Consider the following 23,158-nt stretch of genomic DNA (forward strand, 5'->3'; position numbering starts at 1 on the left):
TAACCATCAAACTGTCCTCCAGCCGTCATTTTGAATTGTAAATATCAACAGAGAACTTCCTGGAGGACAAACAAACTGATAAAAAGGTCTAATTTTAATAAATAAACTTCTCTATTTCTGATGATTGTGGTTTTTAGACAAAAATGCTTTACTTCTTAAAAGTGGTCTCACATAATTAGTTTGAACTTTTAGCTTTTATGAATCAATAGGTCACATGGTCTGACTGTTATAAACACAGTGTGTGCTATTTTTCTGAGAGTTATTTCTGAACAAATCTAGCATTGCGACAATTAAGCTAAATTAGAATTTCCATGAATCACATGAAATCAGAATGACAGCAAGCGACGTTGCCAAAATACTAAATATTGTCCCTAAATCCAAAAATAAGAATGAAATACATTATTATGGTAATTTACTTGCTTTAGTGTTAACCGTTAGAGTTTTGTCTCTAATAGCCCTAGAGACAGTTTCAAGCATTGATTCTGACAATTTCAGTACAGTATTGACCAATCACGAACTACAAACAGTGCTGGCGCATGTTTGTAACCATCAAACTGTCCTCCAGCCGTCATTTTGAATTGTAAATATCAACAGAGAACTTCCTGGAGGACAAACAAACTTATAAAAGGGTCTAATTTTAATAAATGAACTTCTCTATTTCTGATGATTGTGGTTTTTAGACAAAAATGCTTTACTTCTTAAAAGTGGTCTCACATAATTAGTTTGATAACTTTTAGCTTTTATGAATCAATAGGTCACATGGTCTGACTGTTATAAACACAGTGTGTGCTATTTTTCTGAGAGTTATTTCTGAACAAATCTAGCATTGCGACAATTAAGCTAAATTAGAATTTCCATGAATCACATGAAATCAGAATGACAGCAAGCGACGTTGCCAAAATACTAAATATTGTCCCTAAAGTCGTAGTCTTTTGTGTTACCCCCATTTTTCAATTACCGTGTCGTTTTCCTTTTTCCAACTTCTTTTCTATTTTCGGAGAAAAATTGTTATGCTGCATAAAATGCAATTTTCCCCTTGCTGCATAAACTATATCGTACAGCTCCGGGGAATACAAATCGATAGACAATTTCGAGTGTTCTGCTCCAATAATGCATTCAGTTCATATTGTATGCAAACTTTAATTCTAACCTAATTGGTACCGCCGCAACTTTTTCTCCGGTCGCGCTTTTTAAGCGGATCGACCTTGTTTCGGTACCGTTATATAGGTTTTGACAGAAGGAACCATTCGTGCCTCGCTGATTGCGTCATCTCGAAGAAATGTCCGATTTGATGATGATGATGTCACTTTTCTTGAAAGTTTCAAGATCAGGTAAAGGAGGAGATGGTCCCAAAATGGAAATTAGCGCTCGAAACGTGCTAATTTTTTCAATGTAAAATACAGAATTCCTCGAAACAGTATTTACGACCGTACATTTGGTATCGCCTGGTCATCAGTCACGATTAACCTAATCGAGGAAATTCGAGTCGGATGAAACCAGTTGTTTCTAGGAAGCTTGGCATCACCGCTTGTATAATTCTATGATGAATAGTTGTTACAAGAATTTTATGTTTAATACATCATTCAATGGGTGATGTCAATTGGTTAATGGTTAACGTAAAAATTTAGTGTGTCTTTTATTTTTTTTATTTAATATTTGAGAAAAACAACCAAAAAAATATTACACGTATTTTTTAGTATTTCAAAGCATTCACTTTAAGTTTGAAAAAATAGTATTACATTGTTCAAAAAGCCCGCCAGTATGACGTAGTAAGTTATTGTCCAATGAACGCTAAGAGATTGCCTTGTACAGAAGCAATAATTTGCCCTGTTGTCACATTGTGCATTACTACTTAACTATATAACATAATAATATCCATATGAAGAAAGATAAAACAAAAATAAAACAAGCTAATACAGTTAGTTTCAGGGAACTATCGGTCAGTAAAAGAATGTTTGCCTTTACAGTTTAAAGAATAATTTTGATAACCAACGTCAGTAACTAATTACTACTAACTCGTTTTTGATTGTGTTGGCAACATTGTCACTTATTACGCACAGCCACTCTGCTAATTGTGTATGCGTATCCTTTTCCATCAAACGGCATTGAAACAGCACAGCAATGTTCTAGTTTTGAACCTACAAATACCAAAGTCAACCTAACCGCAATTAGGACGTCAACTACGTCAAAAGTCAAAATAAAAGAGATGGAGATTATAATAACCAATAGCAACGCTCATACTGCTAGAGAAATAATTAATTTAAATGTAATCAAGAAACGTAACAGTTTTGTAAAAACGTCATCAAGTTCAATTTTTGGTTGAAACTTTTTTGTTTTCAATGAAAAAACTGATTTTTTGTTTCAGCCTTTGTCATAGATTTCTCTTGTTTGCCTCTATAAATAACTAATATACATAATTTTGAGGTTAGGTTAATCAAAAGTACGCACAATGCCTTGAAAACCATGAGTGATCCACGATTTTTTGTAATATTCTATTAAACCTCAATTTTTGTATTTTTTACAGTTTCTGAGATAAGATACATGGTTAACTTAACAGTCCTGTGAATAATCAATAAAATATTAATACATATTATCAATAATTACCAAAAAATGAAACTTACTGACATCCGAGATCTTAGGTTCGGTTAAACCTTCTTTCACCAATCGGATGCTCTAATCGTCTAGCGAGGAATAACCAAATTGTCAGACTGCATTTTTAAATGACACGCTAAGACTGTCATTTGTCAATATCAAATGACAGTCCCTTTTACGTCAGTGATTAGTTTGTGATTGGTCCAGAAAAAGCAGCTTTCAGCTTGCTGCTTTTTCTTGACCAATCACAAACTGCGAACGGTGCTGTAATTTACGCAAATAGTGAGAACCATAAGACTTGTTTAAAAAGTGACGTTTTTAACTTTCCAACATGCGCAAAACAACAATTTCTCGAACAATTAATAAAAACGATTATTAATGAATCTAACGATTTTACAGAGAAGTGGGTTATTAAGAAGCAGAGATAACTATAGTTATTAGACATTTATAAATGGGATTTATTATAAACAGTGATAGTGATGGTAATTATTGTAAACTGTATTTTTCAGAATTCATTATAATACTGAATAAATATTAAAGTTACGAAAGAAGGCAAAGAACTACATTTGCAGAAAGAATAGAAGCTGGAATCATCCACAGGAACTATTCTGCAAAAAATCACTTATTTTAAAATTTCTGGATGGGAAGAAACTTTAAATGTCAAATATTTTTAAAACATATTAGAGATCCTGGTAACAATTATGATAGTTTTGCCATCTCCTTCTGTGCTTGACTAGTCATCTGTTTCGAAATGTTTTGTTTGGTAATACTGAGTGTTTCTGTATCTTCTTTCGATCCTCGCAAATCTTCTACACGTCCAATAATCTAAAATGTGAGTAATTCTCAGTTCACATCTTCAGAACTTGCTTAAATCAGAGCATTGTTTCTGTTTGACTCGAACTAACCGTGATATTTTCAAAAACATTCTGTATTTTGAGAGTCATTGAAATAACGCTGGTTATGTCTTTTTTGAGCCAAATTTCCTGGAAATTAACATTTTATAATATATTTATGTTTTTTTTTTAATTAGCAGGGACTGTAAATTCTTTTATCGAGCAGGTTTTGCGGCGAATTTTTGCGATCCACCTCTAATTGTAACTCGATTATAATCGTCGGCAGTAATAAAATAATAATTCTAGGAACGAACCAGAAGAGGTCGTTTCGCAAAACGGCGTCTTTATATCTTTTCCACGAAGTTCCACTGGTCCTCGACATCTGCAAAAGGTCGCGCGAGACCGTTACCACACCGGCCTGTTACAACCATCGTATTAGTGGGTTTGTAACTCACAAAAAAAAAATAGTTATATGGCAACATCGTGAAGTGCATTATTTGATTCAATATGGCCGTGCAACTGACAGAGAAACATAGATCATTGCAGGCGCGAGACAAGGACAGAAAACCTAATAAAACGTCTAGTAGGCGAAAACTTTGGGGCAATGTTGCCAGAAGCTTATCTGATATCCACTTGATTAGTTACGTAATTTTGTTATTGGACTCTTTTCACCAAGTTTTTAAATGTTTTTTTATTTTTTTTCATTCGAAAGATTTATATATTATTACTAGTCTAAGTCTTAATATCTCGAATTTCGAGTAAAAAGTATGTCAACATTATTGGGATTTACGAAAATAAGACTTCTTGGATTAAGGTTAACAGTATTCGGTTCAAACAGAAAATGTCAAGCGTCAAATTAATGTCAATGGCAAGTCAATCCTGTTTAGATCGCACGTTCTGACAGAACCTGTCACTTTTTAGGATCCTCTAGTCGATCCGCTTTGTTTTTATCGACGATTTGGACTCAGTTTACCTAATCAGACTGAATAAGCGAATTAAATTTGCTCGATATGGTGTAAACAGTGCGCGCCCCACAACAAATATGGCATTGAACTATCAGTGACGTCATTATAATATCATCATAAGTTATTTTTATGGCCTGTATACGTTATTCCACACAATTTTGTAGTCAACTGAACTAAAAAGAAATTTACAGTACCAGAAATAGGATTTTTTTTTATTATTATTTCTTAAAAATTATTATCTTGTGATCAATATATCACTCTGTCAATGCTTGAGCGTTTTAAAATTAGTGAACAAACATACAAATTCGTATTAAAATAGAAAAAAAAGCTGTAATATCTCGGTACCTATAGTTAATTCTATGAAATCACGTCTTTTAGATTAAATAGTGATTTTGACATAAAAAAAAACCAAATAGAAAACAGGTGGTTTCAAACAGGATTAGATAGAACAGCATGGAAAAATTTGAAAGAGGCCTACGATGTGGCCGATAAAATAAGAAAGTAATAATTGAAGTGGAAGAATATTCTTGTCCACTCTTCTTTTGAAAGTAATTGAAATTTTGAAACACCCCGTATAGCAAACCTAAATACACATTCGTGTGTAAAATAGGGCAAATGTGTATTAAGCAGATTATCAGTAGTTATCGTGTTTGTCTAACTCTCCAAACAACAATTAAGTTTTTGTTCTGCGAACTAGTCGAGCTAATGCTTTCGTGGGAGCCTTGTCGACAAAATTCCTAATAAACGGTATGATGCGTTTCATATACGGGGTGTGATTGTTGTATTATTTTACTCAATAGCTAACTCGAAAAACTTTTAAGGTAAAATAGCTTAAGGAGGTGTATATCATAGTTTTCAGTAGAAAAATTGAACAAAAACTGCCAAAAAACGAGAGTCAACTTTGACGACCCTCTAGCGGCTAAACGGGGCAACATAGCCGTGCCCGCTCAACGTCACATGATAGCCCCATTGATTAGCTTTCTTTTGTTATACGGTGGTTTTATACAGGGTGTTTCCAATAAGCGAGTTATGGACGATTTTCTGGAAAAGTGCATGAAAATGTAATCTAAATTAGGGATTTTTGGGCCTGCTATACTAACGGCGACCATTTTGGATTTTCCTTGATCAAAGTGATTTTTTTAACTAATTTGAAGCTGGGAAACACAAATCTGACGTCCATTTTGCTCTAACTGGCACCGTTTCGGAGATGACTTTGAAATTATGTCAATTTTGACACTTTAAGGCGTGGCACCCTTGCAAAATAACATTTTGACAAATGACACTTTACGTCATTGTTGTACTATTAACCTGAAATAATTTAAGCAGTTGAGGTTAATTTTGAAAAAAAAAAAATTTTTGGAAAAAAAAATCAGAAGGTGAAAATTCTTGACAATTCTAGTTTTTTATTTTTCAAGGTAAAGCGGTGCATGGTACCAAAAAAGTGTATAGAAAGTAAAAGTTGCAACCCATCGAGGTGCATTTGTGGTAAAAACAGTCAGACCTCTAACCTGAAACGTTCCTGAGATATTGAGCAAAAACTGCAAAAAACGAGAGTCAACTTTGACGACCCTCTAGCGGCTAAACGGGACAACTTAGCCGTGCCCGCTCAACGTCACGTGATAGCCCCGTTCATTAGTTTTCTTTTGTTATACGGTGGTTTTATACAGGGTGTTTTAAATAAGCGAGTTATGGACGATTTTCTGGAAAAGTGCATGAAAATTTAATCTAAATTAGGGATTTTTTGTGCCTACTATACTAACGGCGACCATTTTGGATTTTCCTTAATCAAAGTGATTTTTTTAACTAATTTGAAGCTGGGAAACACAAATCTGACGTCCATTTTGCTCTAACTGGCACCGTTTCGGAGATGACCTTGAAATGATGTCAATTTTGACACTTTAGGGCGTGGCACCCTTGCAAAATGACATTTTGACAAATGACACTTTACGTCATTTTTGTACTATTAACCTGAAGGTATTTAAGCAGTTGAGGTTAATTTTGAAAAAAAAAAAATTTCTGAAGATCAAACGGTGAAAATTCTTGACAATTCTAGTTTTTTATTTTTCAAGGTAAAGCGGTGCATGGTACCAAAAAAGTGTATAGAAGGTAAAAGTTGCAACCCATCGAGGTGCATTTGTGGTAAAAACAGTCAGACCTCTAACCTGAAACGTTCCTGAGATATTGAGCAAAAACTGCAAAAAAACGAGAGTCAACTTTAACGACCCTCTAGCGGCTAAACGGGACAACTTAGCCGTGCCCGCTCAACGTCACGTGATAGCCCCGTTCATTAGTTTTCTTTTGTTATACGGTGGTTTTATACAGGGTGTTTTAAATAAGCGAGTTATGGACGATTTTCTGGAAAAGTGCATGAAAATTTAATCTAAATTAGGGATTTTTTGTGCCTACTATACTAACGGCGACCATTTTGGATTTTCCTTAATCAAAGTGATTTTTTTAACTAATTTGAAGCTGGGAAACACAAATCTGACGTCCATTTTGCTCTAACTGGCACCGTTTCGGAGATGACCTTGAAATGATGTCAATTTTGACACTTTAGGGCGTGGCACCCTTGCAAAATGACATTTTGACAAATGACACTTTACGTCATTTTTGTACTATTAACCTGAAGGTATTTAAGCAGTTGAGGTTAATTTTGAAAAAAAAAAAATTTTTGGAAAAAAATCAGAAGGTGAAAATTCTTGACAATTCTAGTTTTTTATTTTTCAAGGTAAAGCGGTGCATGGTACCAAAAAAGTGTATAGAAAGTAAAAGTTGCAACCCATCGAGGTGCATTTGTGGTAAAAACAGTCAGACCTCTAACCTGAAACGTTCCTGAGATATTTATAAAAAACTGCCAAAAAAACGAGAGTCAATTTTGACGACCCTCTAGCGGCTAAACGGGGCAACTGAGCCGTGCCCGCTCAACGTCACGTGATAGCCCTATTCATTAGCTTTCTTTTGTTATACGGTGGTTTTATACAGAGTGTTTCAAATAAGCGAGTTATGGACGATTTGCACCAAAATTTTGCTCAAAAAATTGTATTTTGAAATTTGACATCAGTATCTGGCGATTCAGGAAAAATACTGCATCGTTGCTAATTTAAACTATGCTGTCAGGTCAAAATTAACAGAATTAGCTACATTGAGCAAAACTTGTAAACAATCACCATTGAACCATTTATCAATACTGAAGCTCGAACGTCAGCAACTAACCAAATACATATTTTGGAAGCTTTGCATCAGTTCGCAGAAGATAAACTACGCAAATTTCAATTCAGATTTGTAAAGGATGCGTAATTTTTAAAATTAGTAAAGTTACGCACAGTAAATTTGTCGTTTCAAATCAGCCAGGACAACCATTTAGGTACAGTAAATCACAGAATCCCTTAAAAAAGGCGCCGAAACTGGACCGGTTGTAAAGCGGTAATGGTGGATGTTTAGATGATGTTTCTTACTGGAATTTTTCAGGTATCTTCTAGGAACATTTTATTGAACAGAAATTACTTGGTTATTAGACAAGGTAATTCAAATTCTACCCTTGGAAAGTGCGAAATGGCGGACAAATTCCTTGTTTTGATTTGATTGTTTACACCAATTTGGTTTGCTTTTTATAAGTGGCCGAAATATTTCAATAGGAAGAACTATAGTAGAAGGCAATATATCGGCCGATGCACGTCATTGACGTTTAACGCGCCTCGTTGCCAGATGTTTAGTTTTTTCATTAAAACACCAACTTTACATAAATTTTGTTTTTATTTACTTCTTATATAGAAGTTGACGCAATTTTTAACAGAGAATTTTGAATAACAATATTAGTCAATATTGAGTTTTTTTTGTCTCTCTCTGTAATCAGTTTTTAGTCAAGTCATCAACAACAAAAACAAAAACAGGAAACGGTCAACTAGCAATCTGGCAACAACGCACACAACTCGTTAAACGTCGAGATCGAGAAGGTCACGTTTGTGTCAGAATTGCGTTCAGTTAATAAGCGCGTGTTAGAAAGAGAACGCTACAGGTCGCAATTAATCGCTAAGCAATACGAATGCATTTTCAAAACGTCAAACTCACTGATGACGTGCATCGCTCCCATTAGTGCCCCTGGACCATATTTATGCAACCAGTTATGATTTAGTGCAATGGATGAAGTTTAGTCAATTATCAAGTAACCGGTGTTCAATAATCGTTATGGTCAGGTCGCCTGTGGATGGCAATTGTCACAAAAAGCGTATGTCTTAGATAACGTTGCAAACAATTATTATATGACAGCTGTCAATATAAAGGTAAGTGAATGTCATGTGTCAAAAATCCGACTTTATAGCTCTGCTAGTTTTCGAGATTTGTTCATCATTATAAAAACAGTAATTATCAAATTTGTCAAGATGACGACAACTTATTTTGTTATTGAATTTCTGAAAATTGTCGCGTAGAGGACTTGATCTCAGGTCAATGAAATCCACGACCCTATAACATTCTTAGACGATAACGACCAAATCTACGATTATCTTCTTTTCACATTAGACATTTGATCCAAAACCTTGCTCAGGTCAAAAAACATCGTTAACGATCAATTAAATTGGACAATGACAAACATGTTCTTCAACGAGTTGTTGGCCTGGTATCAAAAGGTCATTAAACTACGAAAACTGAGCCGAAGAGATTATAGATGCTTCTTCCTTTGAACGCCTACTCGATATCAAAATTGATCCTTTAATAGCTTCATGGTTTTGTTTGAACTACTATGAAACTATACAGTGATTAGTGCCAGAAGGTATTACCTTCCAACTCTGAAGACCTTTAACGGTAAAACCAATTAAGTCGCATTTCAAAGCTCCTACCTATTTCGATGCAGGCGGAAAATGCAATTTAGGCCCTTTGAAGATAACTCAAAGGAAAACTTGGCGGGCATCCCTTAATAAGCTCGGTAGTGCTAAAAGCCACACTCTCGATAGGTAGATTTGAATTTCCACGAAAACCGTCGCCATCCAACTTCTACGAAGCGGAGAGAGCGTACGCGTGTGGCTTTTGTATTCGTTTTTTTTTTATTATTATACCCCCGCTGACATTTGCCGGGTTGCCACGATTACTTTCATTTTATATGAAAAAATCCTACATAATAACAGTGTTGCCAGATCTGTTAAGAAAATTCCCCACCTTTGGAGAATTCAAACCACATTTGTATGTTTGGATATTTTGACTCGTCGTGACTATCAAACGATAAAACATTATTTTAAAGCACAATCAGTACAAATCATACTTCTGCCTGTCTGGGACAACACTGTATGTTAGTAACAGGACAATTTCCTTTGCCATAAACATAAACTATTAAAAAGTACAGTGTTGCCTGATTTTAGAGAATTATCAGGAACGGGAAGCAACAGGTTTTTGGTCGCGACGACCCAACCAAGCAGGTATGTAATATATAGAAAGTTGGTGGGTGGATACAAATGCCCCCGGGGTAGCCCACCTGATTATATTGTACCGGTCGATGTCAAACAAGTTTTTGCCTGCATGTGTGTTTAATCGCCGTACAAGTTTCCACTTACCTTTTGCGGAGCTTCTGGTCGAGTGGTTGCGCCTCCACTTTGCCTGTAACAAGAATAGAGAAACGGTTGAAAGCATCGATCAAAACGGGCGTGCATATTTCATATTCGCTATTATACACAGCCAGAAAGTCTATCACGATGGAGATAAACGTGTAGGTGTTTCGGGGAAGGCAGGATTACGAGATACCCCACGTAGAACGCGTTCCGTACAGAGAAAGGCCGTGTTGCCTCACCTGCAACGAGAATTTATGACTAACGACCGTGCAAGAACACATAAATATGAAACGCTGTCTCGTTGGCGATGCCATCTAAATATCAATCAAATCATTCTTGTATTATTAGTTTATTTAACACGCAAATCGCCTTAAAGAAGCTGCTGATTCGATCTAATTACTGAAGTGGCGTGAAAAGCTTTTTTAATGGTTGCTTTCTCGGCCACGTCACCGCTAATCAAGGCAAAAATACCTTTCTTGGAAAGATGGAGGTCAAGGCTGGTTATATTTAAAACTCTAAGCTTAATGTTGAATAGTAAATTTACCTCGTATTTCCACTGCCCACTCCATTAGCACCAATAATTGGTTTACAAACATTTCTCTAAAAATGATAACAACACTGACATCAGCTTGTTATGCGTCAACTGTCAATCATTCGGATAATTCCAAATGACGGATAAATGACAGTGACGTTATTTTACAGCCAATCGACAGTGAGATTTAATTTTTAACCAATAAGAGGAATCTTGAACTGGATTAATTTTGCTTGTCTAGTGGATGAGTGCAGCAGTGTGCAGATTTTAACCGGTTTGTAATTTTTGATCTAAACGCGTTTTGTTCCAATGATTACGTGGCCTCCCTGTGATTTTATAATCATGGTGTCACGTGATATTTAGATCACAACGCCTTTAGATTCTAAATCAGGGCAGAAACGTCAGCTTGTAACTTGCTTTAAGTGAATGTTTTGCCCCATCAGCTCTCTATTCTTACCGTTGTTTTCAATTCAATTTTCACACCTGGATAAAGAGCAAATTAATCCAATTTAGTTGCCTTCTCGGACACGTCAACGCTGACGTTGCCGTATTTCTTATAAGGGCAAAAATACCTTTCCTAGAAAGAGGGAGGTCAAGGCGTCCACCCCGAAATAAAGTTGTATAGGCCAACAAGCTAAAATATTAATAAAACAAGGGTTGCATTATTTACCTTTGCCCCTACATTAATAAATAATGCTTCCTAGTTTCGATTCTGAGAAGTTCTTTAGTTTCGACAAGGGGAAAATATCTTTTTTTTTTCTAATTAACCAACATATTTTTAAGCTCACTTGAGCTAAATGCATTTCTGTAAAACCAAGATTCCTATCCTACATTCCTATCATTTTGACAGACGACAGAAAAAACCAGCCGACAAAATGAAGATTTAGGTTAAGTTGACGTAAAAGTTTAGAGTGGTCAAAATTTGGCCACAATCAAGTTAAATTTTGTGTTCAACTGTATCATTTGGGCCCACCGAAAGTGTTTTTCTTACCAGGGCACAGTTTGAATGTGACAGTTCAGGTGCAAAATGCCACAGTCAAAACAAAGCAAGCTTAAAAATTCATTGGTGCAAGGCGAAAAGATGAAGGCAAGTCTAGAAGTTAACCAAAACTGGTTGAATACATTTTTTTATTATTTTCCGAGAATTCCGGCTAAATCTATATTGCAGGCTGCTAACAATCGGAAGGATTGATTTTCTAGGGAAAACGTGACCGTTAACCTGTTGAGCCTCGGATTAATCACTTCCCTGAACTGTTTCGTGTAAACCTCCGAGAACGGGACGAAATCGACCAGATTTCCAGGAGACTTATTTTTAGTATGCTTTGATTGCCGAAGAAATGGGATTCTATGAAACGGGCCCCAGTCTCGATTTAGCTACAAATCGGATTAATTCTAGACGGGAAGGGAGGGTGCATTCAGTTTTTATCGTAGCTGAAAATAGTAACCCAGGAATCTATTAGAAATTGAATGGTGTCACATGCCATCTGGTGAGCAATCACTCAATTAATTACTGCCACATTATTTTAATTACTGCGTTTAACGGTTTTGGAACGATTTCAACTGCAATTTATTACTTTAAGTATTAGCAAGATCCATCGATGATTTATGATCCTTTTAAGTATGACGGGTGTCGTCTCAGTTTGCGGAGAAACCATAGGTCAGGTTTGTTAAGAGTCGTCGACACTTTCTCAAGCAGTTGTAATTATAAAGTAATTTCAGGTTTATGATGTAATTTTCTAATAAATACTGTAAGAGATGCTTTTAAGTTAAGCAAATATCCTCTCGTAAAGTGACTTTTTGCGGCGCGCGATAATAAATAAAATCACATTTTTTTATAACTTGCTTTACCCATTATAGCGTTGCTAGCATTCCAAGAACCATTCCGTTTCGACAAGCGCTAGGATTATTATTATATTGCATTAAGTTGAATTACAAACCTACCTCTATGTACTTTCTGTACTACAACAGTATTCCTGAAAATGAGTAATTACTTAACGTATTCCAACACTTGTCGATACAAGTGCACGGTGCTGATAAGCTTGGATTACGAGAGATATAAAAAACTATGTAAATTGCCTTTACTAGGAAATATAAAAACCGCCACTGGCGCAATAACACACACGGCATGAAAGCGGGCAATTAAAATATTACCCAGAAACATGCATTGGGTCGTAGAACTTGCCGATTCGAGGTAAAACATTGCGCGCTAATTAAGCTGTGAGTTAATTAATACCGCCATCATTATTTTTTTTTACAGTTGCACAGCCTGAAATTGAAAAATTTGAAGTGACGTCACTAGTCATATGGTCTAATGTGTCAACGCTGCCATTTTTGTTCCTGACTGCGACGTGATTCTATTTTGAAAGTGAAGGTGAGAGTTTTGTGTTGTAGCGTTGATTGCCTAAATTCTATTCGAGTTGACAAAGCGAAGTTGAGTTACTTTTGACAATACGTCAAATTTGGTCTGAAAAAATCTACTCGTGAAACCACCGCCCTCTGTACAAGAAAGCCTAGAATGTCACTTTTAATGGCGGCGTTAGCGGTTTTCGTTTTGTACACAAACCTATGCAGATGCAGTAGAAAATATGTTTTTTTTTCTTTTTTCGTGTAGTTGATTAGAAGTTGTGAGTGAAAAATCAAAGAACGCTTCATTCTTGATCGAGATATGTATAGATATGGCTTTTTATACCCAATAAAGTCCAGCCAAAGCAAGTTTGGTTAGGTAACCCTCTGTCCTGGAAAGTACAACAAACTAATGTGAAAACTGCTCAATCAAAGAAAATTTGGAAATCCTTGAAGCTAATTAGCAAAACTGGTAAATGGGTTTTATATTATTACCAAGGCCTTTCTTTTAAAATGTAAATGTGCCAATGGAACTTCTAAAAGCTGTTCTGTCTCTTCAGAGTAAACTTTTGTTGCTCTCAAAATGCAGGCGGCCTCAAAATGTAACTCACATACCTATGTATGTAAGAGGCAATAAGTTTACTGAATGAGAAAGCATATTGTACTTACCACTGAGTATTGTGTTGGAGTAAAATCATTCCAGTTCAAAGCTTTCAACCACTGTTGGGTTCGAGCAGGGTCTTTTGGAAAGTAAAAGACTGACACTTTTAGTCCTTTCACCAAATTGCTTTTACAATTTGGCAAACAACAAGTGGACGGCATATTGTAGAGGCAATAGAATTTAAGTTAAAAAACCAACAACAAATTATAGAACAATGAAGGAACAATAACAATAGTGATAACACAATAAAATGAACATAAACTACACTTTCACTAAAACAATAAACATATAAACAACAATATATAATAGCAAACAAAAATTACTTTGGCAATTAATCCCAAGTCTTGACTTTAAACCTTAAAAATTAATTTAATCATCGAAAAACTCAATTTCCACAATACAAACAAATGCAAACTGTCAACCACTATTTCGGCCATATTGGAATTTTTGGCATGCACCTTCTTGGCTTTCTTGTATAGAGGGCGGTGGTCTACTCCATCAAAACAATACAGTGTAAACAAATAATAAAGTTTAGATTAAATTGAAACTTAATACTAATTATCTGACCCACTGTCACAATCATAAAATTTGACACATGGAACTATAAAGCGTATTTTTATCTTGTAATGTATGTAAACGGAAAAAAATATGTTATAGCTCCCTGGAGAAAATTTTAGTAGTTTTGACGTTAAAACTGTCAATTTATAGGATGTTCATGTGTCAAAACCACTGTCACAATCATAAAATATTGACACATGGAACTATAAAGCGTATTTGTATCTTGTAATGTATGTAAACGGAAAAAAATATGTTATAGCTCCCTGGAGAAAATTTTAGTAGTTTTGACGTTAGACTGTCAATTTATAGGATGTTCATGTGTCAAAACCACTGTCACAATCATAAAATATTGACACATTGGACTATAAAGCGTATTTTTAACTTGTAATGTATGTAAACGGAAAAAAATATGTTATAGCTCCCTGGAGAAAATTTTAGTAGTTTTGACGTTAAACTGTCAATTTATAGGATGTTCATGTGTCAAAACCACTGTCACAATCATAAAATATTGACACATTGGACTATAAAGCGTATTTGTATCTTGTAATGTATGTAAACGGAAAAAATATGTTATAGCTCCCTGGAGAAAATGTTAGTAGTTTTGACGTTAAACTGTCAATTTATAGGATGTTCATGTGTCAAAACCACTGTCACAATCATAAAATATTGACACATGGAACTATAAAGCGTATTTTTAACTTGTAATGTATGTAAACGGAAAAAAATATGTTATAGCTCCATGGAGTACATTTTGGTGGTTTTGACGTTGGATTGTCAATTTGGAGGGTATGTCACAATCATCATGGAGCTATACTATAATAAAGCATATTTGTGATTTTCAAACATTTCAGAGTTGAGTAGTATGACGTCATTTAATTATAGTAGATATGCGATGGTGTGGAATTATGAATAATTGAGTGTTTGTGGCAGACTGAAAATAGTCGACCGAAAAATATATTGCTCGTGTTCAATATTCCCGGAAAATTTAAATAAGATGGATATTTATACGGTTCGGACGTAAATATGTTGTCACCTTCAAGCCAGTCTGTTTTACGTTTTCTATTAATAACGTTCCGCCACATTCCGGGAGAAACGTCAATATTTTGACTGGGAACCGCGTCAGGGAACAACCGGGAAGCGAATTAAGACAAAAAAAAAAGCGAAACACGTCCCGAACAATAGACCGTATAGAGATCGCCATCGCACGGGTACCAATATAATACATGACGGTTCGAGGAACGACTTTAAAAGAGGGTTCCATTTTTCGATAATGCCGCTTCCGAGAACCGACGTCCGGCCGTTCTTCGCGGTACCAGGCCCGATGGGCCGACCTGTTTAGTTTTTTTTTTTCAAGAAAACAATCATTAAAGATAATTTATTTCTTTTCACTTTCTAGGAAGCGGTCTCGGTCGAAGAGGTCGATGGCTGGATGACGTTCGGTTTGTGGGAATTTATGCAAATCCTCTCCCCTCAATACAGTTTCAAATTACTTGTCTTGTTCAACCACCGTAACGTCGTTTGTTGGCCGGTCACATGCAACTTATTGGTTAGTTGGTGACAAGATTGCTTTCCAAGTTCCAAGGAGTCAAAATTGAAAATTCTGGCAAATTGCCCCATAAAGGGAGCAGAAGCCATATTCCCCTAGTAAATATTCAGGCAGGAAGGAAAATTGAAAATTTTAAACAGGACAGCAGGTATACTTTAGCATCATTAGATTGCGCACACTCAGGGCTACACAGTGACCAAATATTGTCCCTACAAAATTGTTATAATTTCTGAGATATTTAGGGTAAGGTATTTACCAAACCAGACGTTTGCTTTGAAAGTGACATCTTTGCCTTAACAAAGAAAACATTAGAGAAGGTGCAGAGACTTGCATGTCTTTGCATAACGGGAGCAATGAGATCGACCCCTACGGCAGCAGTAGAGGTAATTCTGGACCTCACACCGCTCCACAGTATGGTGAGAAGAACTGTTTGGGGAGCACATCCTTTCGAACGGAACTGAGCACCAAGAGAGATTGGAGCAGATAATCCATCGAAATTGCGATCCTTTCCGATAGCCAAGCAGCCATCAAAGCGTTGAGCTCATCTAACATCAACTCGATGATGGTTCTGGAGTGCCTAGGAAAGCTCAATGATCTAGGAAGGAACAACAAGGTAACCCTCCTCTGGGTTCCGGAGCACGTGGGAGTAGAGGGTGACGAACAAGCAGATACTCTGGCACGAAAAGGAGCATCAGCGCCACTGATCGGGCTAGAACCTTTCTGCGGCCTTGGAAAAGCATATGTCCAGGAAGTACTTAATAAATCTGAAGAAGAACCGAGAGCAAAGCAATGGCAAAGACTTCCAGGACTGAGGAAGGCCAAAGATCTCCTCGGCAATTTTAAGGAAGTTAGGCCTAGAAGAGGACAGTACCTGCAAGTTCTGCGAAGAAGAACCAGAAACACTCCACCACATCTTGCTGGAGTGTTATGCTGTACGCCACAGAAGATTAAACACACTGGGATTATACCAGCTGGCTGTGGAAGAAATACCTCGAACAGACCCACTCAAGATCCTAAAATTCCTAAAGGAACTAAATCTTGAGGGGCTGCTATGAACAAGGAAACGTTGAGATAGCAGAAGAAGATGGGGTACAATAGATCTGATCCATTATGGTTTTATCAAATTACGTCATAAAGTGTATTTTAGAGCATTTTTTGTAAATAAGTAAAGTTCTGCGAATTAAAAAAAAAGCGACTCTGCTGGATTCTGTGGTAATAAGTGTAAACATGCAGAGGATTTTGCGTAATAAAATAATTATGCGCCCGTTGCTTCTCTGAAACCCAATTTTAAACAAAAGCTAGTTTTCCGCGAAACGCTCGCGTCGAATGGCTTTTAAGCAAAATAATTGCTTTACGACCGTTTCGTGTGTTTTTCTACAGTTCCCGCAACGAATCCAGAAGACAATAACATTTATTGACTTTTATCGCCGGCGATATTATTCCATTATGTCTTTGAGGAACTATTACGCACTCAACCTTCCTGAATCCCATTGAATAAATAAGCGTCAAGATGAAACTCTCAAAGCTTCCGGAAAATGATTAATTTCCTTTGCAAGAAACGAGGCGCTTTTTGGAATATTCCTCGCTGTTGGAAACGTCTTGGAAAATATAATTCTATCTGGAAATTGTATTATCCAGAATTTATTACGACTTTTCCAGGAAATTTTATGAATAATTCAGCGCAAAGGAGCCAGAATTAGGGGAGAATATTATGAAGAAAGTTACGAATCCATTATGGATTTCGATATTAGGAAAAGAAAATTTCAATTTTCTAGTTTCATTTGAAATTCATTCTGAATCAATTCATTTTGAATTATTGATACTCCCTAAAGATCCAAAAACCATAAAGTTTATTTTTTAAATGATTTTGATGCAAAGAATTTGTGAATATCTTAAAAACGACACAATGGAAAACCATATACACTTAAAATGGCGAAAAACTAAAAAAAATGCATTTGGAAGGAAATTCATTACGTTTTTTCATATTATAATTGTGTATTACCTCTAATTTGTTATTAAATCAGTTATAGCTGAATCGCGCCCATCTCTAGAAGTGACGTCACTTGTGTGCCACAGTAAACATGTCTACAGTTGACAGTTCGAGACTCCGTGCACCGCCTACTATACTAGAAAGCCTATAGAAGGTGCTTGTCAAAAATTCCAATATGGTGGAAATAGTGGTGACAGTTTGCGTTTGTTTGTATTGTGGAAATTGAGTTCGTTGAGGATTAGATGAGTTTTTACGGTTTATAATCAAAACTTGAGGTTATTTGCGTAAGTTATTTTGGTTTGCTGCCGTTCATAAGTTTTTCAAGCCACATTGTAACAGCAATTCAGGAAAAAGCCCAACCTTGTCAGTTTTTTACTTTACAAAAAACCGGATCAACTCAACAGTGGTTGAACACTTTGGTACTTGTTACATGCACAGGTATGTGAGTTACATTTTAAAGCATCCTTCAATGTGAGAGCAACAAAAATAATTTTAAATGAATGTTCTTGGTAATAACATAAGAACCATTTACCAGTTTTGCTTACCTAGTTTCAAGGATTGACAGATTTTCTTACATTGAATGTTTAAACTAGTTTGCTGTTTGTTGTACTTTACAGGACAAATGTTCTAACCAATTTGTTTAGGCTGGACTTGATTGTGTATAAAAAAGCTCTATCCATACATATCTGGATCAGGAATGAACCTTTTTTTGATTTTTCACTCACAACTTGCAATCAACTACACGAAACAATAAAAAAAAAACATATTTTTTACTGCATCTGCATACGTTTGTGTATAAACACATTTTAGGCTTTCTAGTATAGAGGGCGGTGCTCCGTGCCATCGGTAAAAATAAATTCAGTCGCGTTTGTAAGCATTGTCAGACCACAACTCAGTACATAGAAAGAAGTACTTTTAAGCCAAAAATAACGGTCAGACAAGCATTTTAAGCGCCATATGCACGACGCGCCGTTGTTATTTTTACAAAATGAAAAGCTATTACTGGAAACGCGCCGTTCGTAGAAATTTTCGGTTCGTTTATAAATAATGGGATTATTAATAGAATTATAACTACATTATGGTGCTATACTATCCAGGCCATTCTGGTGGATTATGTTTTTTTAAATAGTGCAATGACAGCTGACGTATTTTTAGTAAACACAAAATATGACATCTACGTCATTGACGATTTATTTTTTCAGAGCGGTGATTTTTCGAAATTGAATGATAAACTATAGCGTCAACAGACTTGTTTGCCAAATAAACGATTAAAAATATATTTTCCGCGAATTTTATGTAACAACTGCATCGCGTGGTTTAGTATCGTCTTAAAGTAGAAAATTCTATTGAAAAATTCCCCTTTAACCCCCGGTTTTTGATACTTAAAATACCATCACGCCATAAATTGAACTTTACACGTTTACGCCTCCATTTAAAATCCGAAACGAAGGCCGAATTATAATTACAATTTCAGCCGCAAACCACTCGTTCATTATAATAAATAAACGGCATTTCTAGGAATTGATTTTTTTTAAAGTTTAATCGGAATCCAGCGCTTTATCGGCCTTCGATTCCATTCACCGGGCAACTAATAAGTCTATTCTCGGATTTGCATTTTTATCCCGATATTCCATTTTAGTAGTTGTGGTGGATAGGAAATGGCGCGTGATCTTAATTCGAGAAACTTTGTCATCCGTTTAATTCCCAAGGTAGAATTTTGTGTTTATTACGGCAGCGCCACCTACACGACTAAGTACGGACCGAACGACTAGCGCAGACATCAAGACGCCAAACTGACACTTCTTGCAACAAAAATTGCTTCTTACCGGTATTTAGCAAATTATCGATAATAATTCCACTAAAGCTGTTTGTTTTTCCTCATCACAGCAAAACTAGTAGTCCTGTTCAGCTTCTGAGTATAAACTACGAACAGTGCTGATTAGACAGTACCATCAAGATTGGAACTGTCAAAACGGCCATATAATGTAAACAGAAATTTCATGTGTCCTCCAGCCGCCATTTGTACCAGTCGACGTTCACCTCGACCCAATCAAATGTCCATAATTAATAAATGTAACAAAAATGATTAAATGTAATGATGTTCAATAAAATAATAATTAAAAAATAATAAATAATAATTAAAAAATAATCAACAATAATTCATGTAATGATGTTCTAAATACTATTAATAAAAGTATGTTGTGCTTTCAACTATCAACTTTATTGACTGACTGTTTTACCCCAAATTTACGTTTACTTTCATTAAACCTAACATTGACGGCTTTTGCTCTTTCAAAAACTGCATTTAGTCTTTGAAGATGTTCCTCTTCGTTATTTGCATACACCAATATGTCATCAATGTACACTTGTACTCCAGGTAAATCACCAAGTATTTCTGTAAACGTTTTCTGAAACACTTCTGGAGCAGAACAAATACCAAAAGAAAGTCTCTTGTAACACCATCTACCATATTTTCCTGCATTAAAAGTTGTCAACAATTGACTTTCTTCATGTAATTTAATTTGATAAAAACCCTTATTAGCGTCAAGTATTGAGAATATAGTGGGTTTTCCCATTTTAGATACTACTTCCTCAAATGTTGGTAACTGATATCTCTCTCTAATAATGGATTTATTTAAATTTTGTGGATCAAGGCAAATATACGTAGAGAGTTATCTGGTTTCTTCACAATTACTAAGGAACTCACCCATTCAGTTGGTTCTGATACTTTTCTAATCACTCCCAACAGTTCCATTTTCTCCAGTTCAATTTTTAAGCCTTCTTGGTGCTTCAGCTATAGATTCTGCATTTCTTCTTATTTTGATTCGATGCTTCAAGTTTTTTATTTCTCCATTACCACCATGTAATGATGTTCTAAATACTATTAATAAAAGTATGTTGTGCTTTCAATTATCAACTTTATTGACAAAATCCATAATTAATCTTCTGGAGGACAAACAAACTTGTGGTTTGTCAGGTTGAATTTCGCTTTAACTCTACATCTCAAAAACCTCTGATTTAAAAAAAAAAATACGCGCCACTTGTTAGGTTAGGTTGGTATTGCTAATTCTGCATGTGAAGCATTTGCGTAAATCTCAATTGACTAGTTTCTGATTGGTCAAAAAAGGGTTGCTTTTTCTTGACCAATTACAAACAGTGCTGTTTTGTGCATCATCATTGCATTGACAGTTGACATAAAAATGACAACTGAGATGCTCAAAACAAAATTTTGACAGTTGACTTACGTAATAAACATCGAGCGTGTTCAAAACATGGAATTGAATATTCAAACGGTTTCCGTCTCCGAATAATTAAACGAAAAACCATTTGGCCGTGACATAAGCGGAAAAGCATCGTTGCAAAATACGGGCTCTGCACACATTTGGAAAATGGATAATCGTATTGCGACTGACGTGAATGGGATTACGTCAATACGGTTTCGGGAAACTGGCTCAAAAGCTATTTTCGCGCTGAATTAATCTGGAGCGAGCGACTATCAAAACGTCTAGAGAACTCCACAAGTAAAACAGCAATTTTTGCAAATCTTTTCCATGTAAGTTTAAGATTACAATAATTATCTAAAACATAAAGAAAGTGACAGTTTGTGGTTAGAACCATCGGGTGAAAAAAATCAATGAATTCACTTTTATGCATAACTGGAATGGACACAACAACCATATTATAAGAATTCTTTTGTCCGAAACTAAGGTCGACGTCCATAAGGATCACGCTCGACTCTTCCTGCTTATAGTAAATCCAACGCATATAACATGTGCACACCGGAAGTACGACTATGTTGATAGAGACGTAATATCCCGTTAGGATTTACCTTTGCGTTTCCGGCATTTAATCACCGCTATCGGCAGTTGGTAGAGATTTTATTGAAGCATTCTGACGGGTATGATATCGAAATTTCCCGGCATCGAAAATCGTGTGTAATTAGCGTTAATTAGCACAGTCATCCACGAGGTGGCCGTTCGTAATTAAGCGAATTTTCTAGTAGCAGACTTCCTGGAAAATTCACTTAAGGAATGTGAACAAACGAGGGTGTAACGACGTTTTCTACGGAACGAGTCGATTCCAGTTGCGTGGGCTCGAATTCATTGTTTGTTTGCACTTGACAATTGCTAGTATAATGCCGATTTGCTACTGTAAAGCATAGATTACACTAAAAAAATCAAGTGGTGACGTCGATTTGTCGGAACTGCTACTAAACATGAAAATCTACTTAATTACAATGGCGCCGCTTTAAAAACAATTCTACGAAATACCATAATTGAATTTAAAAACTGTTAATTAGGCTGGTATCTGTTTTATCTTTACTTACGGTGTGATAAATCAAGTTGGTGCTCACAAACAGAAATGGGTGCAAAATAAAGCTTTTCGCCCTCATTAAAGGGAGGAAAATGTCACTTTTACTCCCTGACAAACATCTCTAGGATTCTGAGTAATATGACTCACTGTATGCGCAATATACATTCATCAATCCTTAAGCCTTACTTCTTACTATGTAAAACAGTAGGCAACTTTTGGCAAAATAAGCATTTTCTTTTAAAATCGCAGGTTTCTCAGATGTGGAGTCAGTTACAGTGAAATTCAATTTGACGGACCACAAGTTTGTTTGTCCTCCAAGAAGTTGGATCAGGTTGAAGATGGCGGCTGGAGGACACGTTTCAAAGTCGACACAGCACGGTTGATAGTTTGTGCAAGCAGCTTGTTCCTTTTTCTTGACCAATCACAATAAGTCTTCATAGAAATTTTGATCATACACTTTGTTTACTCCTCTCACTCTGTTTACTATAATAATCGTCCAGTTGCTATTTAGTCAAATACAACAAATCTAATTTTTCGGTAGCAAAAACCAATTTATTTGTTTTCTACTTAATTTAGGTACTAACATACACTCTACTTTCATTAAACGCACTGCTGTCTCGGTTTACTCTGGCGTGTTTTTATTAAATAAAAACCGTATTTAGAACAGTTCCAAGTAAAAAGTTGCGTGTGGATTAAATAGTGCTCTGCCCCGCCGCCCAGCTAAACGACTGGTTTACACAGTCACTTAGCCGGAAATATGAAGATAATAGTTTGTGTGTTGTAAACCAAGTCACTGCCCTTTATTGAAACTAGGCAATTCTCATTACACAGTCATGTGGTTTAGTTACTGGGTCGTAAAGAGTAGAATAAATAGGTTGATTAGCTGATAACTGAACCAGTGTTTGTTTTCCTTTACAAAAACTGGCCAACTTACAAAACTTTATTTAATAAAACTGAACTGAATTAAGGTTTCCAATAAAGATCTTGCGTGCGGATTACAATGTTAGTAGACCCAAAAATAAACCCAATTGACCTACTGACCTAACCTAGTACCCCAGAGAGCTTATTGGGCACTGGGGGGGAAGTAAATTATTATTAATGGGTGCGTATAATAAAACGCGATTTTCTAAGAAACTAATTAAATAACACTTTGTTGAACGGGTTCCTAGTATGGTAGGACAATTTACATTTTTTGACTGTGGAATGTCGTAAATATGAATTGTTTTACATACAAAACGGCGACGAAGTTTGAGTACTAATTTGGTATTTAAACGTAGCCAGTTTGTC

At 35.8% G+C, this 23,158-nt stretch overlaps 1 protein-coding gene and 1 long non-coding RNA gene across 7 annotated transcripts in view; one reads left to right on the plus strand and one right to left on the minus strand.

The window, feature by feature from the left end:
- Nucleotides 1-23,158, minus strand: part of LOC145737677 (suppressor of cytokine signaling 2-like) — a 40,622-nt gene that overhangs the window by 15,764 nt on the left and 1,700 nt on the right. For 3 of the 4 annotated variants that reach the window (XM_081992480.1, XM_081992497.1, XM_081992488.1), the window contains one exon: nt 9,934-9,976. The exons of the other annotated variant lie outside the window; for it this stretch is intronic. The gene's annotated coding sequence lies outside the window, so the exon portion shown is untranslated. The remainder of the gene's footprint in view (nt 1-9,933; nt 9,977-23,158) is intronic. 4 annotated transcript variants of the gene reach the window in all.
- On the plus strand, nt 10,476-19,768 carry LOC145737953 (uncharacterized). 3 transcript variants are annotated; one of them, XR_014180534.1, is made up of 6 exons: nt 10,476-11,546; nt 11,628-11,946; nt 12,040-12,121; nt 12,179-12,650; nt 12,717-12,830; nt 15,418-17,050. It is a non-coding gene; the product is annotated as an uncharacterized LOC145737953 (long non-coding RNA). The 3 variants fall into 3 exon arrangements; XR_014180535.1 differs by lacking the exon at nt 15,418-17,050 and adding an exon at nt 19,445-19,768 and having other exon boundaries at nt 12,040-12,650; XR_014180533.1 differs by having other exon boundaries at nt 12,040-12,650.

The sequence above is a fragment of the Ips typographus genome, linkage group LG1, assembly GCF_016097725.1.
Source record: "Ips typographus isolate SLU linkage group LG1, UJ_Ityp_2.0, whole genome shotgun sequence".
In the NCBI taxonomy this organism is placed as follows: Eukaryota; Metazoa; Arthropoda; class Insecta; order Coleoptera; family Curculionidae; genus Ips; species Ips typographus.